Consider the following 14722-nt stretch of genomic DNA (forward strand, 5'->3'; position numbering starts at 1 on the left):
CCCCTCTGACGTTTGACTGGTCAGTGGGCATTCGCAAAAGAGCTGTGCTTAATGCACAACTCATGAGTGCATGCACCAGGCACAATCCTTCCTAATGCTCAATGCTAACAGCGTGCCTATATTTGCATATAATTAGCATTGAGCATTAGGAAGTAGTCGTGCCGTGCTGTTCCGATGGTAATTTTCCAGCACTGTTTAGTATAGCTCCGGAGTTTTGGTCATCAGGGCCCAAATTCTTATTTCTGTTGTCATTTAAACATGATAAAAGTATAACCTGCCTCTCAGTAGAGGGGGAAATATAGGAAATTTGAAAATGGAAAGAGTAAAGGTTTCTGGTGGATGTGGATATGGAGAAGGAAAATGCCCAAAGGATTTCACTGGAATGATAATCGCCAAAACACTCCAAAAACAAGCAAGTCCATACTAAGGGGTATCTTTAGTTAAAATCACTGTTATTGGGGGAACCCAAATAAGTATATACAAGGAATAACTAGACAAAAAAAAACCCAGAGGAAACAATAAGTAAAGTTCTAAATAGTCTTTAAGCCCTGGGCAGACTTCCTTAGTCAAACTTCTGGGAGAGCCCTAGCAAGATCCTCCCTCTTCCTCAGTTCTTAAGGATCCCAGGTTGGGTACCCCAGAATCCTCTAGACAAATTCTACAAACAAACTCAGAGGCAACAGTCCTCTACAACATAGTTCATTAATCATCACTTTAGATACTTGTATTTATAGGTCGACTCCCCTTAGCCACTAACTACCTGTCCCGTCTTCCTATCCTTTATTTTCCTCACCCTGTTCTTTGTGCTTGCTCAACACAGGTTTACTTACTCTTCCCTCTCCCTCTGTCCTTCACCTTGATATAACTCATGCATCTGTTATTAGTTATACGAAACCCAAACTGGAATTCTCTGCCTACTCTCTGCTTGAAACATTCCTAGACCAGATTTAAAACTGCACTAAAGGCACATTTACTCACGTTGGTTTTCTGTACCCCATAGCCTTTCTTTTGTTCTTCCTGCCTTCTTTTATTTACATAGAGGGTCATTTGTGAAAAACGTCCAAAATTGAGTGATGAATAGAGTGATTTTCAAACCAGAAAAATGTCTTCTTTTGTTTCGAAAATTTTCATTTTCTAGACATATTTGTGCTCAGTGCATTAAAAAAAATTACTAGAGAAAAATGCACAAAACCCAGTCATTGGGATGTCTGTGGGCCAGCATTTTTAGTAGACTGGCCAAACAGACATCCCAGGAGAGCAGTGAGGCAGCCTAGATGGCACTGCAGTGCATATCGCATAAAAGGTCCCAGGTACAGCTTTCACCGTAACCCCCTTATATTGTATTGTGAGCCCTCCAGAAACAGAAAAAATAAACAACCGTACCTCATAGTGCACCAGTACAATAGCCCTCAAACCTACAGGTGTGACCTACATGTAGGTACAGTAGGTATCTGGTGCAATGGTGTACCAAGGTGGGGGCAGTCCGCCCCGGGTGCACGCCACTGGGGGGGTGCTGTGCGCCTGTTGGCTCTTCGTTTTCATGCTCCCTTTGCCCTGGAACAGGTTACTTCGTGCACCCGGGGGGGGGGGGGGGTTCTTTCACCGGGGGGGGGGGGCGTCGCGCCGTTCCGGGGGGACGCTGCACCCGGGGGCGGGGCGCATCGGCGATCCGCCCCGGGTGTCAGCCCCCCTAGGAACACCACTGATCTGGTGGTTTTTGGAAGGCTCACACTTTCAACCACGTCCCCTTCCCTACAGTTCACTGCACTGACCATTAGCCTACTCATGGGACCAGCTTGCTGCTCTAATAGGAATGGTTATCACATCTGAAGCAGTCATAGAGCCTGGTACGTACTGTCACTTTCACATCTTTGGGGGGTAGGAGAAGGTCAGTGACTACTGGGAGATTAAGGGGGGGGTCATGTCTTAATCTCTCCAGTGCATTCACTTAGGGCAGTGATGGGCAACCTTTTGAGCTTGGTGTGTCAAAATTCGCCAAAAAACCGAGCATAACTCGGGTGGTGTGTCACTTCGAGAAAAAAACCATAATTTCGCGATATTTATAGTTTAAATAACAAAAATGTATAATTGTAATATAAAACTGTATTTAATAAACCAAAAACTAATTATTTAACTTACCTACTTAGTGACTTCTTTGTTCATCTGTCAGTCGGTTTCTTTTGTTGGTCTTGATATTATTTAACTTGTGTGGGGTGCCATGAACTAAGATAAGTGAGGGGGAGGGGGAATTCTTTAACTAATCTGCCTATTAGTGACTTTTTTGTTGCTGAATTTCATTGGCTAAATCTTCAATTGAAGGTTGGTATTTTGTACACTTCAAGCCCAAGCAAGCGCTACTAACTTCATCTGTCAATCTGTTTCTTTTGTTGGTTTTGATATTATTTAACGCTGAGAATAAGGTTTCACAAAAGTACGTAGAGGGAAAAATTGTGAGTAAAGCCATTGCTATATTTTTCAGGGTGCTAAAAGTGTCTGGTAATCGGATCCAGGCACTCCAAATTTCCTGGTAACTCAGATATTCTCTTAATAATTGCATCTTTATTCTGCATATCGTGAAATAGAACTGGTGCACATCTTAGGAGAGTTTCTTTAATAAATTCTCCCTCACTGAGTGCTTTTCCATGCTGAGCTATGGAGTGAGCAATGCTCAAACTTGCAGATGTTAAATTTGTAGAACCTTTTACAAATTTAAGGATGGACTTAGATTGGCTCTTATAAAAGTGTAGCTGCCTGGAAATGTATTCCTTCCGTTCATCCTCACTTTTTTTCAAGAGCTGGGAATGATTAGTTTCAAAATGTCTATTTATATTCCACGTTCTGCTTACTACAGTTTCAGTACATAGAACGCAAAATGATTTGCCATTTTTTTCTATAATGCCATACATCTCGGTCCATGTCTCTTGAAAGGGTCGGCTACTGCTACTACCACTTCCTTTACTTAACCTTGGTTTTTTATTTTTTGAGTTCTCCATCAGGGGGGCAGAGACAGAAGATAGAATTATAGATAGCCTGTTAGCCCTAACTAGCCTAACTGACCACCTTATGTAAATTAAGATGGCTGCCGCTATTTCTAATGGCGGGAAATGGCACCCATAGCACATGCCCTCGCCTCTCCCAGCCTCCCCCTCACCTATCTCAGTAATGGTGGTCAATTACAAATCCACGACACCCCAGAACAGTAGATTGGATGATGGTTGCTGGTAATGGTGATCACAGGGCCCTCAGAGATGCGTCCCCCACGGCATTCCGCTGCTCTCTGCTCCGCCGGCCGGAAGTGAGGAGCCGGGGCAGAGGGAGCAGCAGGGAGGGAGCCAATAGGAGCGCACACGGCACACCCCCAGCGGGTAAACATGCACCGGGTGATTTCGCCGGGGGGGGGAGGTCGCGCTGCACCGGGGGGGAGGGGGGGCGCATCGGCGATCCGCCCCAGGTGTCAGCAAGGAACTCCGCTGCTTCTCTGTATGCGGCCACATGCGGCCGCGTGTCACTGAAAATGGCTACGCGTGTCAGTACTGACACGCGTGTCATAGGTTCGCCATCAGGGACTTAGGGCATCTTTCTAGCCAAAATGGTCTAAATTTTTGCCCCAGGTGTTTTGGTTTCATTCCATAATGGCAAAAAAAAACTTTTGGAAGTGCCCAAGTCCTGCCCAAAACACACCCTAACATGTCCCCTTGAAATGTGGATGAACTGCAGAGAAAAATATCTCAAATCGGAGTTTTGAAAATTGTAACTTAGACGTTTTGTGAGAAAAAAACATCCTTCTGCTGCTGCATGACATTTTTCAGATGTTTCTTGAAAATGAACACCTATGTAAACCACATAGAAACCAAAAATGGCCAATGTGGTATATCATGCTGTTGTAAATAAAATTAAATTAAAGAAAGAAAGAAAGAAAGAAATAGACTCTTGATAGAAAATACAAAATCACACCTCAAAAATATTCCCATAGAGAGATGCAGAGTAGGGAAAAAATTCTTCCCCTCCCCAAGAGAAAGAGAATAATTAGGATTTTCCTAGATTGCTTGAGATGCCCCAGGGTGACTGGTCCCTCACAAAACCAAAGATGTCAAGTTACCCATTTCCAGGCTGGAGATTTTTTTGGCTAGTCTTGGTTTTGATCTTATATCCCAAACCAGTATAGGATTTGTAGTGCCTGATTTTGCCTATACAAATCAGTGCTGCAAGTCCCATAATGCACCAGGACAAGATGTTCAGAAATCTAGGACTGTCCCAAAATCTTCAGTCAGGAACTGGGTAATTTGGATTCTCTGCAGCAAAGAACTGAAGTTCTCAGGGATAGAGGTGTGATGCACCTAGTAAGTTCTAATCTCTTTCTGAGGGAATCACAAAAACGTCCAACAGCTGGGTTCTGTGAAGACTCTGAGGTTCCTGCTTTCTGGAAGTCTCTTTACTTGCAGACTGTTTAACCTAGATCCTCCCTAGGTCTGTCAGATTCCTTCAGTATTGATATAGGAAAGTGAGAGAGATGAAGAGTGGAGAGCTTGCTGCTAGGTTGTAGAGATATAAGTTGGGTTGGTAAGAAGAGGCTGAGAGATTTGTTTGTCAAATATGTCATAACAGCTGAGACTAGAACTAAGAGATTATTTGGTATTCCTAATGAATCAGTAGGTAGAAGTAGAATAAAATGTATAGAAAATATTAAATTCACTGGTTGTTTGTTAATAAGATTGAGTAGTTTTGTGACAATTGGGAGATGTGAAAATCAGAAGTTTTTACTGGCTGTGCAGGTTTCAAGGAGAACAATTAGTACACCAGCAATAGCTTAATTTAAATTCCCTGTTAAGATTATTTCCGTTTAGTTGTGATAAATTACAGCATGTGGCATGATCAATGCAGTTGACTGCAGCATTTCATGATGACCCAGCAAGCTGTCCCAATGGGCTTCTACCTAGCCACTGGACTCACTCAGGACCAGATCTCCCTGTCTGTCCTTTCCCTCCAGAGGGGCACTTCCATGAGCTACTACCTTGGACACCAAACAGGTTCTTCCTGCTCCGCTCCTGAGCTGGGTTAACCCTTTCTACCCAACTGGAGCACTCCTAACAGTTAATGCTTTTATTGTCAAAAATTTCCTCTTTATTCAGCCTTAGGTCATTGGGCCTGACCAGGATACCCCCTCTCCTCATGGATCCTGGCGGGGGCAAAGACAACCAATGACCATGTGCTCACTAATCCCATGCCTTTTATCACCTTCCAACTCTACCCCAACTATGACACCTATTGTCAGTTACTCCCTGCTAATCCTCCCTCTGGGTTGGGCTCTTCCCCCTCCCATCCATACTGTCCTCCCAGTACTGATTCCTGTAATGCCCCTGGCATTGGCTTCCATACCAACAGAGCAGGTATGATTATGCAGACAGACTGGGATGCTTATGTCGATGTCTACAATGGTCCAGATTATATGAGTTCAGGTAACTCATGGGCCAATGATCAGAAGCCCCACGCTGTTCCAAATAGTGCTCTAAAAATAGTATCGGAACAGCTTGAGGCTATAGTGCCCCTATGATCAAAGCTAATAGCCTGCAAATTTATTTACGCTATTAGCTCTGATCATAGGGGTACATCTGCGGAAGGATTGTGCCTGGGCATGCGTCCAAGGCACAATCCTCCTGCAGAAATTGTTTGACAGACCCAGGCTGTCAAAAACCTGGATCTGTCAAACATCAGAAGAGGTTTGACAGGTCTGGGATATTCTCCCGGACCTGTCAAACCTAAGCCCGTAGATGGACCTCAAGGTATTCTCCCCCCAAAGCACAAAAACCCTGGTGGTCCAGTGGGACCACTCCCAGCCCCCCCCCCCCCCCACACACACACATTTCACAAAAACACACTGGTGGTCCAGTGGGACCCGCTATCTGCCCCCCTCCATCCCCGGCGGTCTACCTCTCCGTAGTAGTTGGAGGAGGGTGGGACTAGCACTCCCTCCCTCCTCTTCGGGGGCCTTCCTAAAAAGGTGGCATCCCACCCTACCCAGTGTATCTTGGGATGCGCTGGGTGGGGCTTAACTTCCATATGTGGTGTTAAAATATTACTACATGTGACACCTAAAAATAAAATGTGGTCTCATACACCACCATTTTAGGGTTAAAATTGCTGCTCTAAAATTGAAAAACTGGCCTAAATTGCCTGTTGCAATTTTAATATTTCTAACACATTCATTTGTAGAGTTTAGATACAGCGTGTTGGAATGTATAAGGTTTTTAAATATATCGGATTTCCCTTCATGTATAATCACTACCTGAGGGTTTTCCATTGAGCCAATAAGTGTATGACGTCATTGAACACATATGCATTCGAGCTTGAAATGCGTGGAGGGGCATAATTGAACGAAAATGTCTATCTCCATGGGCGTTTATCTCCGAGAACGGGTCCGTGAAGGGGCGGACCGAACCGTATTTTCGAAAAAAATAGACGTCCATGTTTTATTCGACAATTTGTGAGCTGGGCGTTTTTGTTTTTCAGTGATAATGGAAAATGAAAGCGCCCAGCTCAAAAACGAATAAATCCAAGGCATTTGTTCGTGGGAGGGGCCAGGATTTGTAGTGCACTGGTCCCCCTCACATGCCAGGACACCAACCGGGCACCCTAGGGGGCACTTTTACAAAAACAAAAAAAATGGTAAAAGAGCTCCCAGGTGCATAGCACCCTTCCCTTGTGTGTTGAGCCCCCCCAAATCCCCCTCAAAACCCATTGCCCACAAGTCTACACCATTACTATAGCCCTAAGGGGTGAAGGGGGGCACCTACATGTGGGTACAGTGGGTTTGGGGGGGTTGGACGACTAAGCATTAAGCAGCACAATTGTAACAGGTGGGGGGGATGGGCCTGGGTCCACCTGCCTGAAGTCCACTGCACCCCCTAACAACTGCTCCAGGGACCTGCATACTGCTGCCAGGGAGGTGGGTATGACATTTGAGGGTGAAAATAAAAAGTTGTGACGATACATGTTTTGTGGTGGGAGGGGGTTAGTGACCACTGGGGGAGTCAGGGGAGGTCATCCCCGATTCCCTCTGGTGGTAATCTGGTCATTTAGGGCACTTTTTGGGGCCTTATTCGTGAAAAAACAGGGTCAAGGAAAGTGCCCTAAATTCTAGCTACAAACGCATACTTTTTTTCCATTATCGGCGAAAGGCGCCCATCTCTCCTCAGCCGCTAACCACGCCCCAGTTCCACCTTTGCCACGCCTCCGACACGCCCCCGTCAACTTTGTACGCTTCCGCGATGGAGTGCAGTTGAAAATGTCCAAAATCGGCTTTCCATTATACCGATTTATTCGTTTTTGTGAGATAAACGTCTATCTCCCGATTTGGGTCGAAATCTAGGCGTTTTTCTCTTTCAATTATAAGGTGGTTAGTGTTCATGGCAATGTAGGCTGGTTTTTTTTTTTTTCAATTTTAGAGCTGCAAATTTAACCCTAAAGTGGTGCTGTATGAGAACACATTTTTTTTTTAATAAGTAAGTTTTAGGCATTTCTTAAGCATCTTTTGTTACAAGTTGGTGCTGCCATCTGTGGACGCTTTTACAGAGCAATGCAGGCTTACCGCTCGTTCTTCTGGGACTACCCCCAGAAATGGCTTGCGTGGCGGTAACCTGGCAGTAATCGGGCATTGCCGTGCTTTGCCCAGTTACCACCAGGTTAGCATGGGAGCCCTTATCACCACCTCAATGGGTGGCGGTAAGAGCTCTCCGTCACATGGCCATGCGGTACAAATTCTCTTACCATATGGCCATGTGTGCCTACGGTTCTTTTACCCACTGCGGTAAAAAGGGCCTTGGCGCGTGGGGAAAACGGCACCTACCACTAGTGCAGGGCCCTTTTTCCTGCAATTTGGTAAAAGAACCCCTGTATGCTCTGTGCTATTAGTGCTGGGTGAGTTATTTGATGCCTTATTTATTAACCTTAATGTAGTTTGGCTGTCTGTCCTTCATATTGTTCTGCTTTCTAAGAGTGATTGATTTCTATTTTATTTTTTAAGAGATCTTGATTATTTATTTCATGTCCTTTTAAGAACAATTTTTTCACGTCACTGTTTAGATTACTGTGAGTAGAAATCTTATTGTGTTTGTTTTTAACATTTGTATTTCTTTTTTAATGTTATTATTGATGGTATGTTTTATTGTGGATTTTTTGGTTGCATCTTATATACGTTTCCTCAATACCAAGATTGCTGTGCTTGTATTACAGTTTCTTCAATACTAAGACATGTATTCTGCTGTTTTGGACAGTTACTTATCTGGCACTGGCACAGCTGCTGGGTCTGCCCTGACTTCAGCCCTAGACAGCCCCCCAGGCTACCCTGGCACTACCCTGATAGTGCAGGGGTGGACTTCTGGGATATTGAGGGGCTCTTTCACAAACGTGCGGGAGGGCAAATGAGCGGCACCCAGTCGGCACTACTACTGATTTTGCTGCACGCTGAATCCCACGGTGGAAAATAATTTTCTATTTTCTACTGTGGGGGGCATTCCCAGCAAATTCTACTACAAAGAAAATGTTCCACTCAATGTGGAAACTTAAATGCATAAAACATTTCTTCCCACGAGACGTATTTCGCAACCTAATACAATTTATGGTACTAAGCCATTTAGATTACTGCAATGGTATCTATGCAGGTTGCAAAGAACAACTAACAAAGAAACTTCAGACCGCACAGAACACAGCAGCCAGACTGATATTCAGAAAACCAAAATTTGAAAGTGCCATACCCCTTCACGAAAAACTGCATTGGCTTCCCACCAAGGAATGTATTGCCTTCAAGGTTTGCACTCTTGTCCACAGGATTATTTATGGTGAAGTTCCTGGATACATGTTGGATCTCATAAAACTACCACCCAGAAATAGTACCAGCCTATCCCGAACTTATTTAAATCTGCATTATCCAGACTGCAATGGACTTAGATACAAATCAACTTACGCATCCAGCGTTTCTTGCATAAGTACTCAACTGTGCAACGCTTTGCCCAAAACCGTGAGATCTATCCATAACCATCTTTACTTCAGGAATCTACTGAAAACCAACTTGTTTAAGAAGGCCTACCCTACCCCCCTGACTCAAATTAACTTCCTACTTCCTGCGACACAACAAAATATGGACCGTACTAGACTTCTATCACCACCCCCTTTTTATTTCCTTGTTGTTTTTACTTACGTTTCTTACATGCTTACTACTGTACTATGTATTTGTATTATTGAACCAGAGCCTACCTCTACGGTACTGTGTAAGCCACATTGAGTCTGTAACTAAGTGGGAAAATGTGGGATATAAATGTGTTAAATAAATAAATAACCAGCAGCGTGCTCATGTTGGCACTTGCTGTGTGGTTGCCGTATGGGTAGTGCTTGAGCCCTTATGGGTGGCAGTAAGGACTCAGGCCATCAATAGGCACATGCTAGTTTTAATATTAGTGCAGGCCCATTCTCAGGTTGGAGCCATAAGAGTTTAGGCTCTATGCCCTTTTGTTAATATTCAGTGTTATAGTATTAGGAGACTTTGCTCCAGAGTTATTGTTACCCCCCCCCCCCCCTTTTTTTTCAGTTATGATGCTTACCCTAGATCATAGTGGCTGGGGGAATGAGATGGGTGAGGGGGAAGGTGGAAGGGAGGGGGTTGGATGAGGGGAGGGGGGTGGGAGGGAAACTATAGATAGAACCGGTTATATTTCAGAGTGGATTTGAAGGCTCCTCAGTCTTTGGACTTGGAGCAGACATATAAAAATCCTTCTAAAACTTGGATGACAGATTGTTCACGTGAGAATACTATTGATGTTACTGGCTGATGCCTTGTTCTATTTTATTGTTATGCGTGCTTCAATTCTTGTCATGAATAAAAATTATTTTCACATAATATGAGTGCAGGCCCATTTCCTAGCCCTTTAAAAAAATAGCCCTTCTCCCAGCCACAGTAAAAAAAAATGGCCCAGCACGCACCTAAAAGACACGCCCACACTACCGCAGGCCACGTTTTACCACAGCTTTGTAACAGGGCCCCTCAATGACACTGAACATCCAAGTTTGGCCCAGAGAGCAGGACTTATCTAGATAGGAGCCTCTCCTTCCCAGTTAAGTCCTGCTAAATATTGACCCTATCGTTTCTGAGTTGGTTTTGAACAGTGCATTTTGTCTAGCAAAAAAGGTGCCGGTACTCAAATGCCAGGCCACCCTTCAGGGGTGGAGTGATCATTGAGGGACCCACCCTACAATAGCCAGGGCCACTGCAACCAGTCATAGAATCTATGACAAGGCAGAATTTGTTATGTAGAACCTGAGCTCTTTCATTAAAATACGAGAACCATGGGTCAAGTTTAGCAGACAGTGGAAAAGGTGCCGGTACTCAGTACCCCCAAGTACCCCTTCAAAAAAAGCCCTGGTTTTGAAATACATTTTAATTCCACCTTTCTGAAAACTACTTTTATAGTACATAGAGGGAAATCATTCCAGTGCAGGTCCACGAATAAAATGAGTGAAAGGAGGCCAAGCTGAGCAGCCTGCTGTCTATTTCACATTACAACTGTTGTAAGATTAGCCAAGTGTTAGGATTAATGTCTCCGCATCTAGAAAGTTTTCAAATGATACAAAACTATGTATTTATTCAACACTAAACTTTTTTTTTGTCTTCAGCAATTAGCCATTTATTTATTTGTGGCTCCCATGCCTTGGACCAAAAGTAATTACAGGTCATGAAGAGTTGGAGAAAAGTTCCAAAGTGCTTGTGCATGCATTTCTTTTAAATACTTTTTTTCTTTAACAGGATAAAGAAAATTAAATACTTGCCAATAGATACATTATTTCAAGAGACTTTTTTGCACTTTTTTCCCTGTATGCCTTTACAATCCCTTGCAGCAGCACTTTCACTGCCACTGCACCTTAACTTGGCCCCTCCTTTAATAATTCTATGTATGTCCACACAACAGATTTTGTTGGATACAGCCTTTGTTGCTGATGACAGCATCTGGGCTTCCCATCACCCCAGCAGCTTCCTGCTCCTGCCTTTCAGCTCACTGTGTTTTCCAGCTGCATACATTTAGACAGAGGGACACACACTGCCTTTTGCATTGCAAAACGCATCCAAAAGCACTTGAAATGCCAAGACTAAATGGAAATCTGCTATGGCTAGTGAAGGACAATTCTGTAACTAGTTGCCCCGTACTTACGTACGACGGGGTCCTTTTACTAAGCCACGGTAAAAAGTGGCCTGCAGTAGTGTGGACATGAGTTTTGGCCGCACGCTGGGTCATTTCTTTTACCATGGCTGGGAAAAGGGGCTTTTTTTTTTTAATGGGCCGGGAAATGGACGTGCGCTGAAATTAAAACTAGCATGTGCCTATTTACGGCCTGAGCCCTTACTTGAATAAATCAGTCTTACTGCGGCATTCTGCACTGTCTGCAGGATTTTTTTTTTTAACAGGGCCTTTGTACATCCTGTATACTTAGAGGGGCATAATCGAACAGGACACCCAAGTTTTCCTGAGGACGTCCTCGCAGGACATCCCCACAAAGGGGCGGGAAAACCCGTACTTTTGAAACAAGATGGGTGTCTATCAGTGGCGTAGGAAGGGGGCGGTGGGGTGGTCCACCCCGGGTGCATGCCGCTGGGGGGGTGTCTGCTCCGCTGGTTCACTGCTCTCTCTGCCCCGGAACAGGTTACTTCCCTTTCCGGGGCAGAGAGAGCAGGGAACCAGCGGAGCTGACTCAGCTCCCAGCGACGACGTGAACTCGGAGCGGAGCGCCAGTGGTAAGAATGTGCTCCGAGGGAGGGGGTGCGCCGTGTGTCGAAAGATGGGCGCCCTTCTCTTTCGAAAATAAGCCTGTTAATGTTGCAGAAATCTAATTAAAGTAGCAGGAGTGGAGGAGTAGCCTAGTGGATAAAACACCCATCTTGACAGCCAGAGGTGGCTAGTTCAAATCCCCACTGTTGCTCCTTGTGATCTTGGACAAGTCACTTAACCCGCCATCACCTCAGGTACAAAATTTGATTGTGAGCCCTCCAGGGACAGAGCAATAGCCAGTGTACCTCAGTATAACTCACCTTGAGCTACTACTGAAAAAGGTAGGAACAAAATCCAAATTATTAATAATAATCAAGGCCTAAACAATCAATCTAAAGTGTTCTTGTATCACCAATTTTCTAATTCATCTAAGTTTTCTCATTGTCAAGAAACAATTTGTTATTGGTTGATGTACAAGTGATTCTAATGTTAGATTACAGTCTAAAATGACCGCTATTATTTTCAAGGTGGATTCCAATTTATAGCTAACCTTCTCATTTAGGCATGAGCAGTTATATCAGCCATTCAGCTATCGTAAGTCCACATTCAGGGCCAGATTCTATATAAGATGCCTAAAAAATCTGTGCGGTAAACATTTCCACCTCAGCGTATCATATAAGCAGCACCTAGATTTAGGCACGGTATATAGAATATGCTTAGTTGATATCCCAGCACCTAAAACTACGCACCTCCATTTATACCAATGAAAACGTGGTGTAAATCCCCGCACGTAAATTTACACACACTGCACCATATTCTATAACTACATGTTAAATTTGGGAACGCCCACGGAATGCCCATTTCCCTGCCCATAGCTACACCCCTTTTGAACTGCGTGGACTAGAATTTAGGCGCAGTTCATTACAAGATACTCTTTTAGCAAGTTCTGTGTGTGTAAATTCTAATTATTTCCAATTAGTGGTCATTATTGCTTGTTAAGTGCTGCTATCAATGCTGATTAGCTTGTTAAGCCAATTACGTACGTTGTTATAGAAAACGCCTTGATTTTGGCGCAGATTTCTAGGCATGCTATATAGAATCCAGGGGTCACTGCCTAACTTTAGAGAGAGAGAGAGAAGAGTTATAGAATGATTGCTCCCACTGCATGTATTTCCTGAGCTCCTACATGTATTTTACATAAATGCTCTATGTTCAGCAGGAGATTGTAAAGGTCTCAACTTGACCCTTCCATTTACAATCTAGATGCCCTAAATAAAGTGGGGCTTTATATGTGATGTTCTAATCTTCTCAACCCCTCACAGGCTCTATTGGACCTGTTTGTGCTGTACTAAAATTAAAAGGTTTTAAGAGTACCTGCCTCATGAGTGCAAGCCTGATTTTATTTTCTTTGTTTCGCACCTTCATATCCTGTTTCTATCTGATTCTTAAGTCTGGTCATCAGTGTAGATAAGGGTGGGTTAAATATGTTCATAGCCAATATCAGATTTAAAATTTTATATCAGCATAACAGAGATGTACTGTCACTTAAAAATGACTGAGAAGTACCAACATTTTTTATTTTGTTTCTTCCAGAACCAACATAGAAAACAACAACTTTTCATTTTGTTTCTGTTTTTTCGTACACCCTAAAGGACAAAAATGAAATGAAACATTAATATGCTCATTTCAATATATGGCAAACCAAGGAGTAGGGTGAAGAGTTGGCACTTCCAAAAGCCAAAAGAGAAACATATCAATCCAATTAAATGGTGTTTATTGAAGGTACATCAAAAAGACTTGACACAGCAGCTGTGTTTCGGTGCTCTGGGCACCTGCCTCGGGAGTTTGGAGATGAAAGTATGGAGATTTAATTCTACACAAAACAGGTGCTTGAGATATCCAAGGTATACTCGCATGCAGTCTCAGAAAATTCATCCGGCAAAGCCGAAAAGTAAAAGTGGATATCTCAAGCACCTGTTTTGTATAGAATTTTTTTTTTGTTACATTTGTACCCCATGCTATCTCACTCATGGCAGGCTCAATGCAGTAGGCAATGGAGGGTTAAGTGACTTGCCCAGAGTCACAAGGAGCTACCTGTGCCAGGAATTGAACTCAGTTCCTCAGGACCAAAGTCCACCACCCTAACCACTAGGCCACTCCTCCACTAGGTCACTTTCATCTCCAGAGTCCTGAGGCAGGTGCCCAGAGTGCTGAAACACAGCTGCTGTGTTGAGTCTTTTTGATGGACCTTCAATAAACACCATTTAATTGGACTGATACGTTTCCCTTTTGGTTTTTGGAAGTGCCAATTCTTCACCCTACTCCTTCGTTTGCTTTGCTACAATCTTAGGGATTAGTGTTCCTCCACCTAGTGTGATTGTTCTATTGACCATTTCAAAACTGGGGCCATTCACACGTGGGTAAGCTGAGTACATCTAAATAGCAAGGATATGTGAGTAGAGAGGGGAAAGGAAATGGTCTGGGCAGGCCTACAATACTGACCTGCATCCCTTATTTCACATAGGGAATCCTTGTCTGTTTGAGGAAACATAGATGTCAGTATTTACACCTACCCTGAGGATTGTCTTAAGTACTTGCAATAGGGGTAGCTGTACCCACCAGCGTCTGCATCTCTATGATGCTAGCACCCTTCCCCATCAAGCACTGACCCTGATGTCATCTTCTTCACCCTAAGCAACTCCCCCCACATCATACAGATGATTCCCAAGGACTACCGCATGGCAGCATCCCCCTGAGGAAATCTCCAGCAGCACCCAGACCCCCCCCAGTCAGTCACTCTTGATGCAGCTGAGCCCCCTCCAAACAGCACTGTCTTGCAGCACACATATACCTCCTCCAATATAGCCCATGAGACTTCTAGTGGCAATATCACATTGTCCCTGCAAGGGGTCAGGTCATATATGGAAGCTGCATTATTACCACTAGATATCTCAATGGCCATTTTGAATGGC

The 14722-nt window shown here is 43.9% G+C and overlaps 1 protein-coding gene across 4 annotated transcripts in view; it reads left to right on the top strand.

The window, feature by feature from the left end:
• SLC1A3 (solute carrier family 1 member 3) overlaps nt 1-14722 on the top strand; it is a 239477-nt gene that overhangs the window by 137188 nt on the left and 87567 nt on the right. The gene's annotated exons all lie outside the window — the stretch shown is intronic.

The sequence above is a fragment of the Microcaecilia unicolor genome, chromosome 2 (genome assembly GCF_901765095.1).
Source record: "Microcaecilia unicolor chromosome 2, aMicUni1.1, whole genome shotgun sequence".
NCBI classification, from domain to species: Eukaryota; Metazoa; Chordata; class Amphibia; order Gymnophiona; family Siphonopidae; genus Microcaecilia; species Microcaecilia unicolor.